Below are 20,030 nucleotides of genomic sequence, written 5' to 3' on the forward strand. Positions count from 1 at the left end.
GTGGGGTGAATACTAAGTGCCTAAAAGATACAGAATGCTTAAGCCAAGCATTTTGGGGATTTTCCACAAGCATTTGCTGGAGATGCAAATGCCTTATTAAATCAGGTCTTTTAATTGTCTATTGGTGGATGGGCTTTTGAATATGGCACTCCAGCTATGCAGAATAAAAAAAAAAATCACACTCTTAATGTTACTTATCAATGCTGTTGGCGAAGCACTGTGACAGGACCGCTAACACACAGGGCTATTACATTACACATGCACTGCCACCACCACCATGATAGTTGCTTGGCAACAGTAGCAGTCTTTTCACTTAAAAGGAACAGGAGAGAAATATCGACAACCAGTAAAACCCAGCACAAGAATTTCTCAGACCATTTGTAGCAGAGAATAAAGAGAATCTCTAAGCTATAGCGGAAGATATTTTTGTTACAAATAGAGAACCATTAGTACCTACAACCTTTAAAGTCAGAGGTCCAGTCAGTACCTGTAGTTCTACTCTTTTGGCTCCGCTTCACATTTAGGAGCTGAACAGGCAATAAATAAGCCCAGCAGGAGATCGAACAATTCAAAGAAAACCCTGGCAAGTACTTGAGAGCTTACTAAATTAAATCCTCAGTAGAGATTGAGCAAACCCATCTGCCTCATAAACGAAAGTACGTGGGTTGGAAGTTTGACACCTGAACTAATTATCTGACAGATTACCGTGTGGAGTGGCTCTAACTGTCGCTATCTGCACAGATGCCATTGCCATTAGATGCATAAAGACGTGATAACGCTGGAACCAAAAGGCACCCCTATTTTGGCTTTTCAGACCAATGGAAGTCATGATGCCCAGCGTGGTAGACAGGGCATGGTGTCTCCAACATGATGCTTTCAATAATCATTTCAGTTAAAGAGATGCAGTGTCCTTAAGAGAGCTGTGGCATGGATGGTAGCGAACATTTCCTAGGCTGATTCTTCCTGGAGAGAGAAAAATAAAGGTCACAACTACCATGATGCTAGACTACTGTTTATGTCTTGGGAGAACCAATTTACTAAAAAAGAGGCCGTGACTAGAAAAGGGAAATATATATTAATAATAATATATATATATATTTAGTAAATCACTAGATATATATCTATATCTATATATTTAAATATATATACCTAGATGTTGCACATTGATTATAGGCTCCTTAAGGTCAAGGATCATATCTTTTCCTTCTAGCTCACTCTCCCGAGTATTTACAAAATATGCTCTGCATGCAGTAAGCACTCAATAGTATAGACTGATTGGTATTGCGTAGTCAATGTTTTCCCTTATATAAAAATCTCCTGAAGCTGGCCAACTTTATTGACATCCCAAGACATTTGACTAAGCAATATGGAGTTTACATTAGATGGGTTTCTGCACTTTCAAGATGCTCTTATAAAATCAGTATTTGAACGAAATGAACTACTCTGAATGAAGGATGGAAATAGGAATGGTGGAGGTATATGGGGAATAAGGGACTTCAGGAAGACAAGTAATGTGGCCTACTGGGGAGATGCTGGACCTGGGCTCTAATCCTGCTCTGCCACTTGTCTGCTCTGTGACCTTGGGCAAGATGCTTAACTTCTCAGGGTCCCAGTGTCTTTATCTGCAAAATGGGGATTCATTATCTGTTCACCCTCATACTTAGAATGGGAACCCCGGTTGGGTCAGGTACTGTGTCCAAGGGCAGAGACTCTGTCCAAACTGAATGCCTTATATCTACTCCAGCACTCAGTGCAGTTTTTGGCACATAGGAAGCCTTTAACAATTATTATTGTTATTATTATTATTATTATTACTATTATTATTATTATTATTATTATTATTATTATTACAAGAATATATAGAGAAGCAGCGTGGCTCAGTGGAAAGAGCCCAGACTTGGGAGTCAGAGGTCATGAGTTCTAATCCCATTTCCACCACTCATCAGCTGTGTGCCTTTGGGCAAGTCACTTAACCTTTGTGTGCCTCTGTTACCTCATCTGGAAAATGGGGATTAAGACTGTGAGCACCATGTGGGACAACCTGATTACCTTGTATCTCTCCCAGTGCTTAAAACAGTGCTTGGCACATAGTAAGCAACTGACAAATACCATTATTATTGTTATTATTATTATATAGTCCAGTCATGAATAATCAGTTTTAGGGAAACCCTTTTTGTGTGGCTGGAGAGGAAGAGGTGGAAACAAAGTCTCGCCCTCTAGACTGTAAACTCATTATGGGCAGGGAATTTGTCTACTAATTCTGTTGTATTGTACTCCCCCAAGTGCTTCATACAGTGCCATACACATAGTAAGTACTCAATAAATACGATTGATTGATTGATTGAAGCCTAGAGATGCTAAATAATAATTATGGTATTTGTTCATTCAATCACATTTATTGAGTGCTTACTGTGTGCAGGGTACTGTACTAAGCGCTTGGGAAGTACAAGTTGTTAAGCACTTACTATGTGCCAAGCACTGTTTGAAATGCTGGGGTAGATATAAGGTAATCAGCTTGCCCCACGTAGGACTCACGGTCTTAATCTCCATTTTACAGACGAGGTAACTGAGGCACAGAGAAGTTAAGTGACTTGCCCAAGGTCACACAGCGAAGTGGTGATGTAGGGATTAGAACCAAGGTCTTCTGACTCCCAAGCCCTGTGCTCTTTCCACTAAGCCATGCTTCTGGTGAGATGTGATTTTAGGAGTGTTTTGAAAGTAGGGAGACTGGTGGATTGTCAGATTTTAAGACAGAGGGAGTTCTAGGCTTGAGGGATGACTTGGACAAGGAGTTGGTGAAGGAATAGATGAGATGGAGGTACAGTGAGCAGGTTGGAACGGAGTGTTCAGTAGTTGGAGATTTGTACATTATAGTGTGGAGGGGAGAACCTCCACAAATCTCTACAGCCAAAAAAGGATTTGCCTAGCTGCATATAGCAGGGGCCTCGAGTTACCTCATATCAGAAGGTGAGACTTTTGCTGAGAAGTTGAAAATTAGGATAAATGTTGAATTCAAAAAGTTGAACTTGTGCCTTATAAAATTAGAGCAAGACCAAGTTAGAGCCATTAGTGTGCCTTGAATTTGTCTGCATAAATGAGGGTAATAATCCAAATTTGCGATTTAAAAAAATGAGAAAATTGGGGTGATATTCTAAGTAACCCTGGGGTCTTGTGATGATATCCGTGATGAGTCAGTGCTAGCGCTGTCACTATCTTTCTGTGTCATCACCTGTCAGAGGCCCAGAATGATAAGCAAAAATGGAGTGGGTTTCTTGTAGGTGGTGATAAAGACATTTGTCATTCCAACCTTGTTATTTCTAGCATTGGGTATGTGTGATTTTCATTGTTTTGAGGGCTTCTTTCCTGCCTCCACACTCTGTGTACAGTACACTGTGTTTCGTTTCATCCTCCTACATTCACTTCTGTGTCAGTATATTGTTGCCTTCCTTGAGCAAGATGTGTGGTTTTCACCTCACAAAATGGGAAAAAGTGCCCACAACTAACAGGCACTTTCTCCGATGTACTTGAACAATGGGGTTATTTCACAGGAAAATCATCAGTATATGAATTCAGGGGGAGTATGAATGATGGCCCAGTGATGACTTCAGAAAATAGACCTCCATTATCAGGCAAAGATGCAGTGGTATTTGTGGCATTTATTAAATGCTTACTTTGTGCCAAGCACTAGACTAAGCTCTGAGGGAAACACAATGCTATTGCTGCAACCCTCTATGTACTAACTTTGCTTATGTAAGGGTTTCCAGACCAGAAAATAGCCTTTAGGAATCCAAATGAGACAGATTCCTCAATACTCTGAGCAAACTCACAAAAGCAGAATTTTAACAACATGCTGTAGCTTTTTAGGGACCAACTTTTCCTCTGTTCCGAATAGGATCAATGAGGATATAAAGGGAACATTGATTAAATAAATTATGATTCCCAGAGTAGTAACTTGGAGAAAGTTGCTTTCACACTTTTGCTCTATTTTCCCTACAGCTTTCTATTTATTGTGCAAATGATTACTTGCTAAAACCTCCTTATGAAGCAGGGTAGGGAAGGCATGAAAGAAGTACTGTGCAAGTTAGACTGATTTCTAAAGAAAATCTTTAACACTGTGTTATCCCACAAGCCAAAGCACTAATATTTACAAAATCAAGTGGGTAATTGAACTTTGTTTGCAGACAATAGGATGAAATTTGGGGCTGGGATCATTTCTGCAGGAGGCACTGATCCAAATACAGATAGTTGAAGGTTCAGTCCTCTAGGACAGTATTTATTCCAATAAATATAAACATCAGAAGCACATACAGTAGCTATGTCTCAGGCACAAATAGGAAGAAGAAAAAAACAACAACAAGAAATCTGCTCAGTGTTCTGTCCATGTTTCTTCTAGACTGTGAGCCCGTTGTTGGGTAGGGACCGTCTCTATATGTCACCAATTTGTAATTCCCAAGCGCTTAGTACAGTGCTCTGCACACAGTAAATACGATTGAATGCATGAATGTTTCTTTGTGTGTTGGTGAAACAGGATCAAGGGGAAGAATTCATTCATTCATTCAATCATATTGATTGAGCGCTTACTGTATGCAGAACACTGTATTAAGCACTTCATCCTGGCAGAAATGCAATAGGGCATGGTTCCCATTGACAGAGATCCCATCTATAGCATTCTTGCAATTATGAAACAACCGCCCTTCCAGAGAAGGACCCTTTAAGAAGACACCTTCTTTTGCTATGGGCAAATCTAATGTCTTCATATAGGAAAAAAATAAATGACATTTATTGAATGCTTACTTTATGCACAGCACCATACTAAACCCTTGGGAGAGTACAGTACAACAGAGATTGTAGATGATCTCTGCCCACAAGGGGAAAAAAATCTACAGGACTGCAGGTTATCGTAATTGCCCTCTCAAAAGTCACCAATGATGTCCTTCTTGAAAAATCTAACAACCTCTATAGCATCCAAATCCTCCCCGACCTCTCAGCCGCCTTCGGCACTGTTGATCACTCCCTTCTCCTGGAAATGTTAAAGCTCTCTGCACATACTAAGCGCTCAATAAATATGATTGAATGGGTAAAATGTTATCCAACCTTGACTTCACTGATGCTGTCCTCTCCTGTTTTCCTATCTCTCTGGCTGCTCATTCTCAGTCTCTTTCAAGGGCTCCTCCTCTGCCTCCACTGGTTCACTAACCACTGGAGTCCCTCTAGGCTCAGTTCTGGGTCCCCTTCTAGTCTCCATCTCCACCCACTCCCTTGGAGAACTCATTCGTTTGCTCCCATGACTTTTATTACCATCTTTTTGTGGCTGATTCCCAAATTTCTCCAGCTCTGATCTTTCTCCTGCTCTGCAGTCTTGTATTTCCTCTTGCCTTCAAGACATCTCTATCTGATTGTCCCACCAACACCTCAAACCTAACATGTCCAAAAGAGAGCACTTCATATTTCCACTCAAATCTTGTCCCCCACGAGACTTTCCCATCACTGTAGACAGCATTACCATTCTCCCTTTCTCATAAGCCCATAACCTTCGTGTTTTCCTGGAGTCGTCTCTCTCATTCAATTCACAGATTCATAAAATCTGTCATAAAATGATGATGATGATGACATTTATTAAGCAATTACTATGTGCAAAGCATTGTTCTAAGTGCTGGGGAGGTTACAAGGTGATCAGGTTGTCCCACGGGGGGCTCACAGTCTTAATCCCCATTTTACAGATGAGGTAACTGAGGCCCAGAGAAGTGAAGTGACTTGCCCAAAGTCACACAGCTGACAGTTGGTGGAGCTGGGATTTGGAACCATGACCTCTGACTCCAAAGCCCGGGCTCTTTCCACTGAGCCACCGCTGCTTCTCTAGCTGAAATCCTGTCTCTTCTACCTTCACAATAGCTCGATGCAAACTGCTGCCATGCTGATGTGAGCACTCATCATTTCCTGACTTGACTACTGCATCAGACTTCTTGTTGACCTCCTTTCCTCCTGTCTCTCCCCTACCCAGGCCAAACTTCATTCTGTTGCCTGGATCATTTTACTACAGAAAGGTTTGGGCCATGCTTTTCTGCTCCTAAAAAACCTCCTGTGGTTGTCCATCCACCTTCGCGTCAAACAGAAACTCCTCACCATAGGTTTTAAAGCACTCAATCAGCTTACCTTCTCCTACCTTACCATGCTACTTTTCTACTGCAACCCAGCTCATGGACATCATTCCTCTAGTACATCGATCTCATCTATCTCACCGCTGACCTCTCACCCACGTCCTGCCTCTGTTCTGGAGCACGCTAACTCTTCATATCCAAAAGACAATCCCTCTCCCCACTTTCAAAGCCTTATTAAAAGCACATCTTCTCTGACTAGGCCCTCATTTCCTCTTCTCCCACTCCCTTCTGGTCACCCTTGCATTTGGATATGCACCCTTTATTCACTCATCCCTCAATCCCACAGACTTACGTACATATGCATAATACATTTATATAGATTGATATCTGTCTCCCCTTCTAGACCATAAGCTCATTGTAGTCAGGAATTGTGTCTACCAACTCTGTTACGTTATGCTCTCCTAAGTGCTTAGTAGAGTGTTCTGCACACTCTCAGCACTCAATAAATATGGTTGATTTGTTGATTGATTGATTGTAACCATAATAACCACTGTGGTTTTTCTTAAGCACTTGGTTAACAGAAATGAAGTAACAAGTAATAATAATAATAATAATAATAATAATAATGACATTTATTAAGTGCTTACTATGTGCAAAGCACTGTTCTAAGCGCTGGGGAGGTTACAAGGTGATTGGGTTGCCCCACAGGGGGCTCACAGTCAATCCCCATTTTACAGATGAGGTAACTGAGGCGCAGAGAAGTTAAGTGACTTGCCCAAAGTCACACAGCTTGACAATTGCTTAATTGTCAATTGCAGAGCCGGGATTTGAACCCATGACCACTGACTCCAAAGCCCAGGCTCTTTCCACTGAGCCACGCTGCTTCTCTAGCAGAACAAGCAGAACAAGTAGCAGAACAAGCTCTGTCTACACTAACACCCTTAGCTCCAATCTTAGAGTAATTCAACAGAATAGAAGCCCAAATGCTGCTGAAGCAAGAAATCTGACACACAGCTTCTCATCCTTCACCGGAGAAGAAAAAGTTAAACAATTTGCAGAGAGGCTGAAGATTCTCCTCTGTTGGAGGGGTTGTTCATCACAAATGGTAGCTTTGATGTACTTAAACCCATCCAAAGTCCTTTACACACATACCTTTATTCTATTCTCATTCAATGATTTGTTTCGATTGCCATGTAAATCACTCATTCATTCAATCGTATTTATTGAGTGCTGACTGTGTGCAGAGCACTGCACTAAGCGTTTGAAAATTACAATTCAGCAACAGAGACAATCCCTAACCAACAATGGGCTCACAGTCTAGAAGGGGGAGACAGACAACAAAACAAAACACAGCAAGTAAACAGGCATCAATAGCATCAATATAAATAAATAGAATTGAAAATATATACACATCATTAATGAAATAAATAGAATAATCAATATGTACATATATACACAAGTTCTTTGTTGGTGGGAAGGGGTAGAGCAGAGGGAGGGAGTGGGGGAAATGGGGAGGGGAGGAAGAGCAGAGGAAAAGCGGGGGCTTAGTCCTTTTATGCCTGTCTCCCCATTAGGGTGGACTCTCCTTGTGGGCAAAGTAATTTTTTTTTAATTTTGTAATTCCCCAGCTCTTAGAACAATGCACTGACCCCAGTGTGTGCCTAATAAGCACACAGAGAAGCAGCGTGGCTCAGTGGAAAGAGCATGGGCTTGGTCATGGGTTCGAATCTCAGCTCTGCCACTTGTCTGCTGTGTGACCTTGGGCAAGTCACTTAACTTCTCGGAACCTCAGTTCCCTCTTCTGTAAAATGGGGATGAAGATTGTGAGGCCCACGTGGGACAACCTGATCACATTGTATCCTCCCCAGCACTCAGAACAGTGCTTTGCACATAGTAAGCACTTAAAAAATGCCATCATTATTATTATTATTATTATTATTGTTATAAGTGTTATTACTTATACAACTGATACATACAGTGGTAGAAACATTTTGTTTTCCTTCTATCAACCAAGTAGGCTGAGTAGTCTGGTCTTTGGACAGTGTCAGATCATTGTTTATCTGAGGCCAATGACCTCTACCCAGGGTGTCCCAATATGGTATTCTGACTTCTTAGTCCTTCCTGCAGTTAATTCCATCTGCTGAGTGACTTGGTAAATTCAATTCTAAATTAATAGCCGATAAAGGATGGCTGTGCACTATGGTCATTTAGATCTAAAACAAATTATATCAACAACTTGTTGATAAAGATTAAGTTGCTAGGTGCCAAGGTGAAAAAGAAAATGTTTGTCAGCTGTGTCGTAAAGCACTTCGGAGACAGGGATGCACTTGCACTCATATGCATGAACAATAAAATGCTTCTTGATGATAGCTGCCTCACAGTTCATTTGCCTGAAAATCTCTTGGCAGCCATCTGGATCAGGTTTAAATAAAATGTAATACTAAGCCCCTAATCTGACAGTGATAAGCTGGTGACAATGATTATTCATGAGTTTAGGGGGAGAGGAGACCTTGAAGAGGCAGATGTGAGTTCTTTCCATTTTGATGCTTTGTATGAATAGCAAACCATTTCAGAATGTAAGGTTCGCTTAATAAAAGTAAGGAAACAATCCCGGGCCTTTAATTAGCTTCACATCAAAACACCTTCGAGTTGTCACACGTTTAAGAAACACCAAATAAAAAAGTCAATTCAAACCATGATACGAATTCACTTTTAAGGTATTGTTTCGGTATGGTCTTTTTATTCAATTCAGAAGAGATCACTGCAGGAGTTTTCAAAGGACTGGGTCTGGTTATGGAGAAACTAGGTTCATTCCCTATTGTTCTGGGAGAAGGTAACCCAACTACCATCACCATAACACAGCCCTTCAGCAAAAATGTAGAAGTGGAGACAGCACTTCATTCAAGCACTCGGCATTTGCATTTCTATTTCGTGCCAAGCCGAAAAAGAAGAGAACATTATAACTGCTTCTCAAAAGCACATTAGGCTGTGAGCTATGTTCACAGGGGCTATGTTCACCTGATTAACCTTTATCTACCCCAGCACTTAGGACAGCGCTTGATTTATAGTGAGCGCTTAACGGATATCATAATTATTATTATTTTAAACTGTTGTGTCTCGATTCAGATTTCTATTGGGAAACTATTTCAGAGGTTAACCATCCATGTCTCTTTAAATTGGTGGATCATGAGCAGCATCAGGGCCTAGTGGAGAGAACCTAGCCTTAGAATCAGAGGACCTAGGTTATAATCTTGATTCTGCCACTTGCCTGTAGAAAACTGATCCGGGCAGCATGGTGAAGTGTGGGCTGGAATGGAGATAGACAAGAAGCTGGGAGGTCAGCAAGGAGGCTGATACAGTGTTCAAGGTGGGATTGGATATGTTTTGGATTAATGTGGTAGCATTTTGGATGGAAAGGAAAGGGCAGATCTTAATGATGTTGTGAAGGTCGAACTGACAGGATTTAGTGATGGTTTGAATATGTGGTTGAATTCATTCATTCATTCAGTGGTTATTTATTGAGTGCTTCCTGCGTGCAGGGCACTGTACGAAGCACTTGGGAGAGTACAATGCAACAGTAAACATACACATGCCCTGCCCACTACTAGCTTACATTCTGAGGAGAATGAAAGAGAGGAGTCATGGATAACTTCAAGGTTATGGGATTGTGAAACAGGAAGGATGGTGGTGCCATCTACAGTGATGCAAAAGTCAGGGAAGGGCAGGTTTGGGTGGGAAGATGAGGAGTTTTATTTTAGAAATGTTATGTTTGAGATGATGGCCGGACATCCAGGTAGACACGACTTGAAGGTAGGAGGAAATGTGATACTGCAAAGAAGGAGACAGATCAGGACTGAGGTTGTAGATTTGGGAATCATCCTCATAGAGGTGGTAGTTGAAGCCTTGTGAGCAAATGAGTGAGTGGGGATAAATGGTGAATAGAAAGGGACCCAGAACAGAACCTTGAGGGACCCCCGCCCCCCCACCAGTTACAGAGTGGGAGGCAGAGGAGGAGGCAGTGAAAGAGACTGAGAATGAGTGTCCAGAGACATAGAAGGAGAAGCTTACTATGTGCAAAGCACTGTTCAGCGCTTAGAACAGTGCTTTGCACATAGTAAGTGCTTAATAAATGCCATTATTATTATTAACCTGTAAAGGACAGTGTCAGTGAAGCCGACATTGGTTAATACTTCCAGAAGGGGCTGGTTGACAGTGTTGAAGGCAGCTGTAGGCTGTGAGCCCACTGTTGGGTAGGGACTGTCTCTATATATTGCCAATTTGTACTTCCCAAGTGCTTAGTACAGTGCTCTGCACATAGTAAACCCTCAATAAATATGATTGATGATGATGATGAGAAACCGAGGAGAATTGGGATGGAGTAGGGGCCCTCCCTCTCTCAGGGTCACACCTGGAGAGTTTCCAGTACTCTACCAGTATTGGCTATGGGAGGGAGAGTCAAGCACAGGCCTACCCATTCCATTCCTAGCTTGGGCAGTGGCTAGCGAGTGGAAGGCAATCTGGAACAAGTCAAAACTCACCCATTCTGGGCAGCAGTAGCAGGAGAAAGAGTCGAGGATGGAGACTCGAGTTTACTGCGCGGAAGGCGGCAGTGGTAAACCGCTTATGGATTTTTACCAAGAAAACTCTCTGGATACACTACCAGAATGATTGCAGATGGAGAGCGGGGCGTTCTGGGAGAGATGTGTCTGTAGTATTGCTAAGGGTCGGAATCGGCTCGACGGCATAAGACAAATGGCCCTTGGATTTAGCAAGAAGATCACTGGTGACCCTATTATCTTGTATCTTACTCCAGTGCTCAGTGCAGTACTTGGCACATAATAGCCACTTAATGAAAAAAAACAAAATTATCATTAGTAAAACAATCGTTTTCCCTCACTTAGCTAAGACTATTCATATTGCAGGAGTCAGGGGTGAGTCCCCATTGCGAAAATCCTATGGAGTTGGGGTCCAGGGCTTACTGAAGGCCTTTGACACTCTGTCCTTTCCCCTGAAAGCCTTTGAACCCTTCTGAAAGTGGAGACATTCAGGATCTTCCAAATAGACAGTAGTTGTAGCATTTATTGTAGCCCCGGTTTAACGTAGTTCCATTTCAATGTGTGAGCTACATCGTCAGTGGAACAGACTGTGTACCAAACAGACAAGAATCTCATGGATGGCTCAAGCATTGAAATCATTTTGGTTAAAAAGAAACATTCAGAACTAAACTTGGGAGGGAAAAAGTTCTAGTTTTGTTATGCACTTCATAGATTAGCATTACTTTTCTATTTCTTTCTTTGGCATCAAATTCACTGTTTTTGGAGGTCTTCAGGTAAAATGATTATGGAGAGAGAAGACTTCAAGGCTGGATGTTTTAAGCAACATTATGCATGTCTCAGAGTACCAAGAACTGTTTCAATCTATAAAATTAACTGCATTGATTTAGCATCTTCTGTGTCCGCAGATCTGTATTAAATGCTTGGGAGAGTACAGTAGAGTCAGAAGACATGACCTATATCTTCAAAGCACTTAGTACAGTGCTCTGCACACTAAGGGCTCAATAAATACCATTTGTTGATTCACTGACTGATGGATTCAAGGAGCTTGCAACCTTGCAGAGAAGACAGATACAAAAATAAATTACAGAAAGATTGAGGCAGTAGAACATAGACGTAGGTACATAAATACTATGGACTGAGTGTTAGTCATCAAGTACTCAAGTGACCCAGAAGCGCTCAGAGGCTTTTTAAGGTTGGGTAGAGGGTGGAAAATGAGAGTTTAATCAGGAAAGGTCTTCTGGAGGAGATATGATATCAGATGAGTCAGAGATGGAAAGAGCAGTTTTGCACAGACACAAAGGGAGAGATGAAGAAGCAACTGGGAATTCTTCCAGAAATTAGGTGCCATAATTTTGTTTTGAAGATTTAGGTCACGGTTGAAATCCAGCTTCCCCTAACTTCTGGGAGAGAAGTGAAACTTGAGCCTCTCAAATAAAAGACAATGTGAGCTCCTTGCTATCAGGTCTTACTGGGAAAATGGATAAGACAGTAAGAGAAGGTTGCAGGATCTCTGGCAATGTTATTCCAGTATCTTGAAAATAACAATAATAATCATGGCATTTGTTAAGCGCTGACTATGTGCCAGTCACTGTACTAAGTGGTGGGGTGGACCCAAGCAAATCAGGTTGGACACAGCCCCTGTCCCACGTGGGGCTGACAGTCTCAATCCCCATTTTACAGATGAGGGAACTGAGACACAGAGAAGTGAAGTGACTTTCCCAAGGTCACACAGCAGACAAGTGGCAGAGGTGGGATTAGAACTCACGACTTTCTAACTCCCAGGTCTGTGCTCTATCCTCTACGCCACACTGTAACTTCCATACTGTTCTATCCTGTTGATCCCATGAACTCATGATGACTATTTTCTTTCATTTCCAATAATGACAATGATAATAATAATGATGATGGTAATAATGTTTGTTAAGCACTTACTATATGTAAAGTTTTGTACTAAGCACTATGTAGATATAAACAAAGCAGGTCAGATTCAGGCCCTGTCCCACATGGGTTCACAGTCTAAGGGGGAAGGAAACTATGTATTGAGCCGCATTGTACAGATGAGGAAATTGAGGCAGAAAGAAATCAGGTGACTTTCTCAAGGTCATCTGACAGGTAAGAGTTCCTCTGACTCTCTGGGCTGTGCTCTTTCCATTAGGTCAAGCTGCTTCCCAGCAAAATGGATCCCTTTTTCTTGTTCCTTCTGCTTGCAACACCAGGCTGTGAAAATGCATCTCAGAAGAGGGACTGCACCATCCCTGGCCCTCTAAAGCATCTCCGACACTTCCTCAGTTATAAATGCCAGAAAAGCACTTCTAGGCAGGGCATCGACACCCAAGAGAAGATAGCATAACACTAACACCTGCTCAGCAATAAAAAGTCTCATATGCTCAGAAAAAGACTCCACATTAGTTACCACTGATTGGTTAGAAAAAAATTGGCACATATATGGAGAGACGTGATTAAATAATGAACAGCTGGTTGGAGCTGTATCCAAGGCAGGGTGTTAAAATTAAATGAATATAATTTTAGTTGGATTATCATTATTATTTTTATTGTTATTGTTGTTTACCCATTTGTTGCTACCAATAATTATCCAGGTGCCCTGTAGAATGTGGAATCTGAAACTGTTCCTTCTAGCTGAATGCACTGAGTTTGAAGAGGCCAAATTGAGGAATCCAAACACTACTATCAAATAGAATTTGGGAAGTTGCCAAGTGCGCTTGGCACTGTTCCAGAGATGTAAACATGGAATTTGTATGCTACACGGGACCTTCCATTTATTTTAAATTATTGAAGCCAGTCCTTCCATTCATTCATTCAATTGTATTTATTGGGTGCTTACTGTGTGCACTAATAAACTTCAAATATTTGTCAACTCCTGATTTGATTACTGAATTATTCATTCATTCATTCAATCATATTTAGTGAGAGCTTACTATGTACAGAGCACTCTACTAAGCACTTAGAAAATACAATTCAGCAATAAAGACAGACAATACTTGCCCACAGCGGGCTTACAGTCTAGAAAGCCTCCTCCACAGTCTCCTTGTCTCCTACTTCTCTTCAGTCTATTCTACACTCCACAGCCTGACTAATCTTTCTAAAATGTCATTCTGCACCTATTTCTCCCACTCTCTGAATACTCCAACAGGTGTCCATTCTCCTACAAGTTGAGCAGAAACTCCTGTCCCGGGGTCTCCACTAGATCTCTCTGACATCTACCTTCTTCCGTGGCCAGTGGATAGTGCACATCCCTGGTAGTCAGAAGGACTTGAATTCTAATACTGGCTTTGCTACTTGTCTCCTGTTAGAACTTGGGCAAGTCACATTTCTGTGCCTCAGTTCCCTCATCTGTAAAATGGGCATTCAATACCTCTTCCCTTTCCTACTTAGATCGTGAGTCCCGTGTGGGACAGGGATTGTGTCTGACCTGACTCTCTTGCATCTTCCTCAGTGTTTAGAAGAGTGCTTGACACTAGTAAGTGCTTAACAAATCCCATTATTATTATTCTTCAAGAGCTGCTCCTCAGCCCACATTCTAGGCTTCTCCCAAACTAACCTGTTCACTGTCCCTTGTTGCCATCTCTTCTCACCTCTGGCCCCTTACACACACCTTGAGTGTGACTCAGTGGAAAGAGCCCGGGCTTTGGAGTCAGAGGTTGTGGGTTCTAATCCCGACTCTGCCACTTAGCTGTGTGACTTTGGGCAAGTCACTTCACTTCTCTGGGCCTCAGTTCCCTCGTCTATAAAATGGGGATTAAGATTGTGAGCCCCACGTGGGACAACCTTGATTACCTTGTAACCCCCCAGCACTTAGAACAGTGCTTGGCATATAGTAAGCACTTAAAAAATACCAACAGTATTATTCAAACATGCCAGGCCCCAGTTCTGCCATAGTTTTCATCAGGTGACATCCCTTCAGAGTTTAAGCAGGCAGAGTCTTACAGCCACCTCACAGGACAGTCAAAGGGGAAGACCTGATTACAAGAGATTGTGCTCTCAGCACTTCAAAGTGCTGAGAAAATACCACTGATTGATTGCTTAAGGGATACAGACCCAAGAGCCTAGGTGAAATAGAAAGGAGAGTGAATATGATGAGGAGATTACGTGTTCCTCATGGAAGGCCTTTTGGAGAGATAAGAATTTAGGAGAGAGTTGAAGATGAGGAGAATGGTGATAAAAAGAACATGAACGGAGAGGGAGTTTCAGGCAGAAGGGAGGATGTAAGTAACAGGTTGACGGCAAGAGAGATGGGATCAAGGTGGAGTAAGTCGTTTGGTGATAGAATGGGACTTGTCCAAGACTTAACTATCCAATCTGTCACCAAAACCTGCCAGTCTCACTTTCACAATATCACCAAGATCTGTCCCTTCCTCTCCATCCAAACCACTGCCTTGTTAGTACAATCACATCATATCCCGACTGCATTACTGCATCAACCTCCTTTCTACCCTCCAAACCTCCTACCTCTCCCCACTTCAGTCCATACTTCACTGTGCTGCCCGGATTATCTTTCTACAGAAACGCTCAGGGCATGTCATCCCACTCCTCAAAAATCTCCAGTGGTTACCTATCAACCTCTGTAAGAAGCAAAAACTCCTATTGGCTTCAAAGCTCTCCATCACCTTGACCCCTCCTACCTCACCTTCCTTCTCTCCTTCTACACCCCAGTCCGCACACTCCATTCCTCTGGTGCTAATCTACTCCTGTGCCTCGTTCTCTCCTGTCCCACCATCAACCCCTGGCTCAAGTCCTACTTCTGGCCTGGAATGCCCGCCCTCCTCTCGTCCGCCAAACTAGCACATTTCCCCTCGTCAAAGCCCTATTGAAAGCTCACCTCCTCCAGGAGGCCTTCACAGACTGACCCTCCCTTTTCCTCTGCTTATTCTCCCCTCCCCGTCGCCCCAACTCCCTCCCTCTGCTCTACACTGTTCCCACCCCACAGCACTTGTATCTATATGTACATATTTATATTTATTATTTCAGTTATTTTATTAATGATGTGTATATACATATATCATTCTATTTATTTTTATCGATGCTCTTGATGACTATCTACTTGTTTTGTTTTGTTGTCTGTCTCTCCCCTTCTAGACTGTGAGCCCATTGTTGGGTAGGGATTGTCTCTATTTGTAGCTGAATTGTTCTTTCCAAGTGCTTAGCACAGTGCTGTGCACACAGTCAGGGCTCAATAAATGCAACTGAATGAATGAATGAATACTACCCACAAGGCTCTTACAGTAAAATGGAAAGAAAGACAATAAAATACATTACAGGTAAGGAAAGAGACTCAGTATAAGGATATGTACGAATGCAGTGGATATGAGTGAGTACCTAAGTAGAAATAAGTGCGTGGGTGAGGCAATAAGGAAGGAAAATATGGTAGGGAATGGAAGGTAGTCAGAGAAGGCTTCCCAGAGGAGGTTTGACTATATTGGGAATGTACAAGCATATTTCAACTTCAAGTTTTATGTACAATCACTTCTGCCACAGACTGTAAGCTAGTTGTGGGCAAGGAACACGTCTGTTTTTAATAATGATAATAAGAAGAATTATGGCATTTATTAAGTGCTTACTACATGCTGAGCACTGTCCCAAGTGCTGGGATAGATAACAAAGTAATCAAGTTGTCCCACGTGGGGCTCGCAGTCTTAATTCCCATTTTACAGATGAGGTAACTGAGAAGTATAGTGATTTGGCCAAGTTCACATGATAGACAAGTGATGGAGTGGGATTAGAACCCACGTCCCCTGACTTTCAAGCCCGTATTCTTGCCACTAGGCCAGTTTATTGTTATGGTGTGCTCTCCAAAATGCTTTGCACACAGTAAGCAATCGATAAATAAGACTGAATTTAGAATTTTCAGTGCATGATTTGGATACAACGTGATTGGGAACTTAAGGCACATTCTTCCGACCATGCGAGTGGCCTTGGCATTTACGTCATCGAAGAAACTACTTGTACACAATTGCATGTGGACATCAGTAGCATGGGGTAGTGGATAGAACATGGGCCTGAGAGTCGGAAGGTCACGCATTTGGGTTCCAGTTCTGCCACTTGTCTGCTGCGTGACCTTGGGCAAGTTATTTTACTTCTCTGTGCCTCAGTCACCTCATCTGTAAAATGGGGATTGAGAGTGCGGGCCCAAATTGGGACTATGTCCAACCCGATTTGCCTGTATCCATCTCAGCACTTAGTATATGCCTGGCACATAGTAAGTGTTTAACAAATACCCCAATTATTATTACTATCAAAAGCTCCATGGTCTAGTAGAAAGAGTATAGGCTTGGTAGCCAGAGACTTGAGTTCTACTCATGACTCTTCCACTTACCTGCTGTTGGACCTTGGGTAATTCCTTTAACTTCTCTGTGCCTCAGTTCCCTCATTCTGCAAAATGGGGAGGCTAGACCTGCTCTCCATCCTACTTCAACTATGAAACCTGAGTGCTTTGTATCTACCCCAGTGCTTAGTATATTGTTAGGCATACAGAAAGTGCTTAACAAATACAATTTATTATTATCATTATTATCAGAAAGGGGAGCACTAATTAATGAATTAATTAATGATGGAATTTGTTAAGTGCTTACAATGTGTGAAGCACTGTTCTTAGCTCTAGGGTGGATACAAGGTGATCAGGTTGTCCCACGTGGGGCTCACAGTCTTAATCCCCATTTTACAGATGAGGCAACTGAAGCACAGAGAAGTTAAGTGACTTGCCCAAAGTCACACAGCTGACAAGTGGCACAGCCAGGATTAGAACCCATGACCTCTGACTCCCAAGCCTATGCTTTTTCCACTAAGCCACGCTGGGGAGGGCCATGCATGTAGGGTGACCGGGAATAGAAAACAAATATCCTTGACATTTAAGACAAATGGACTAAATTTCAAATGGGGGAAATTTCTGTTACTGAGATGTTTCAGAAAGAATTTAGCATTTAAGTATTAAGAAACCCTTCTATGTTACTTGACATTGGCTAGGGTCCATTAGATTATTTTGTCCAGTTTCACCCTCAAAGTTTTAACACTACTGAGGAATAATGGTTGAAAGTCCAAAGAGAGCAACAAAACAGAGAGGAAAGAATAGAAAAGAGAAGGATATGGATTTTTTTTGGTTTAGAGAAGTCAATAGTTCTCCACTGAGCCCCGTCAGGCATTTGACCATCTGAGTCTAGTTCAGAGCACAGCACTGGAATAATTGTTTCTGGTGTTGTTGGTCATGCTGATGCTGATGATTTCCTGAATTGCCAGAAATTATTCATAAGTGAATTTGCTCTCCCCCTATCTATTGCCAAATTGTACTTTCCAAGTGCTTAGTACAGTGCTCTGCACACAGTAAGCTCTCAATAAATGCGACTGAATGAATGAATAATAGTTTACTACAGGTAGCTTGTCACCAATAACAATCCAATACAATAGTAGAACTAGGGAATAGACTGAGTATATATATATATATATATATAAAGTCTGCATATTTTCATAGTCCTGTTCTTCCTCCCCATGTGTTCTGTAAGCATTTTACATCTGCATATCCCCCCATCCTTAGTTAGAGGGCTATGACTGGCATTGTGGCAGCATATTCACTTGAAAATGCAAAGACATTAAATGACAAAGCATTTTTTATAAAAGCCATTAATACCCTTCATGTGATTGTAACTGGAAGTAAGCGTATCATAATCCATCAATGGAACATTAAAGAAGCTAGCATGTTGTTCATGTTTTCTTCAGTACAATCACTGTAAATCCGAGAAAAACCACAAATTACTGCAAACTATTTGACAAGATTCTTTTCGTGTGTGACCATGGTAAGAGGTTTTTTTTCTTTTTCTTTTTTCTTCTGAGTAGTCTTAAGGGGATTAATTTGCATGGTGCATTTACTGAATTGCTCCTCTGGTCATCCTCTACACCAGCTATTTACCATCTAGGTTCAGAATGAACAGCTTAGAGAACATGCAACCTTTGAATCACCGTCCCCTTTGACAAAACAATTTGGCTAATCATCATCATCATCATCAATCGTATTTATTGAGCGCTTACTATGTGCAGAGCACTGTACTAAGCGCTTGGGAAGTACAAATTGGCAACACATAGAGACAGTCCTTACACAACAGTGGGCTCACAGTCTAAAACATCTAAAACACAGGCTAATCACATCCTCATTCCAACCACTTTCAGACTGTGAGCTCGTTGTGGGCAGGAATTGTCACTCTTGTTGTATTGTACTTTCCCAAGCACTTAGTACACTGTTCTGCACACAATAAGGGCTTAATAAATATGATTGATTGAATGAAAGAATGAATAGTATCAGTCTCCTGGAAGTAGTCTTAGAGATAGTCAATCAGTCCCAGACCTGGTCTCTTTCCACTAGGCCATACTCCTCTGATTCAGCTGCTCAATGCTGCCAAGGGGATTTGGGGATTCTATTCCATCGTGACCCAGTCATATTCCCAATGCATGTCACAGGTGGGGAAATCAAGTCAGTCAATCATTTCTAGATAAACAGCATCAAAATTGGAGAGACCCACTCAATCTTATTTTCACATTTTAATTAGAAACACATTTTTGTGGTAGTTAAGCTCTTACTATGTGCCCCGCACTGCACTAAGTGCTGGGGTGATATGAGCTAACCAGGTTGGTCACGGTACATGGCCCACATGAGGCTCACAGTGTTAATTCCCATTTTCCAGATGAGGTAACTAAGGCACAGAAAACTTAAGTGACTTGCCCAATGTGTGCAGAGTACTGAATTAAGTGCTTTGGAGAGTATTCATTCAATCGTATTTATTGAGCGCTTACTGTGTGCAGAGCACTGTACAAAGCACTTGGAAAGTACAAATCAGCAACATACAGAGTCGGTCCCTACCCAACAATGGGCTCACAGTCTAGAAGGAAGTATAAAACAGTAGAGTTGGAAGAAATGATCCCAAACCAAAAGGAGCTTACCGTCTTCTGTACTTGTACCTTTGACACTTCAAATATTAGAAATGAATGGAATTTATTTATGACCAAAATTAGTTTAAGTGGTAAAAATTAGAAGGAGGTACAAAATGACTCTCTGGTGAGCATTGTCTTAGAACAGAGGGACAACTCTATATTTCTCTGGAGAACTGCAGAGTCCTGAAATATTTAACTTTCCTCCTCAGTAGTATAACTTATTACCATTTAGATTTAGATTTATCGTGCCTGCCTGTACAGATTCCCCTATTATTAAAACAGGAAATAATTAACCACTGGCAAAATCCAGCATATAATATTGTAATTGCAAAAACATTTACAAGCAAATCCGTAGAAGGTTCTGCCGTGGTAATGAATTCGGCCTCATGAAGAAAAGTTAGTAACTGCATATATCTTTAAAACTGCCTCTGTCCACGCAGGAAAT

The 20,030-nt window shown here is 41.7% G+C and overlaps 1 non-coding gene across 1 annotated transcript; it reads left to right on the forward strand.

Moving 5' to 3' along the window:
* The first annotated feature begins 10,488 nt into the window (after positions 1-10,488).
* LOC119927721 lies at positions 10,489-10,626 on the forward strand. Its single transcript, XR_005450698.1, has one exon. It is a non-coding gene; the product is annotated as a small nucleolar RNA SNORA7 (small nucleolar RNA).
* The last annotated feature ends 9,404 nt before the right edge of the window (positions 10,627-20,030 follow it).

Source organism: Tachyglossus aculeatus, chromosome 4 (assembly GCF_015852505.1).
Source record: "Tachyglossus aculeatus isolate mTacAcu1 chromosome 4, mTacAcu1.pri, whole genome shotgun sequence".
Classification (NCBI taxonomy): Eukaryota; Metazoa; Chordata; class Mammalia; order Monotremata; family Tachyglossidae; genus Tachyglossus; species Tachyglossus aculeatus.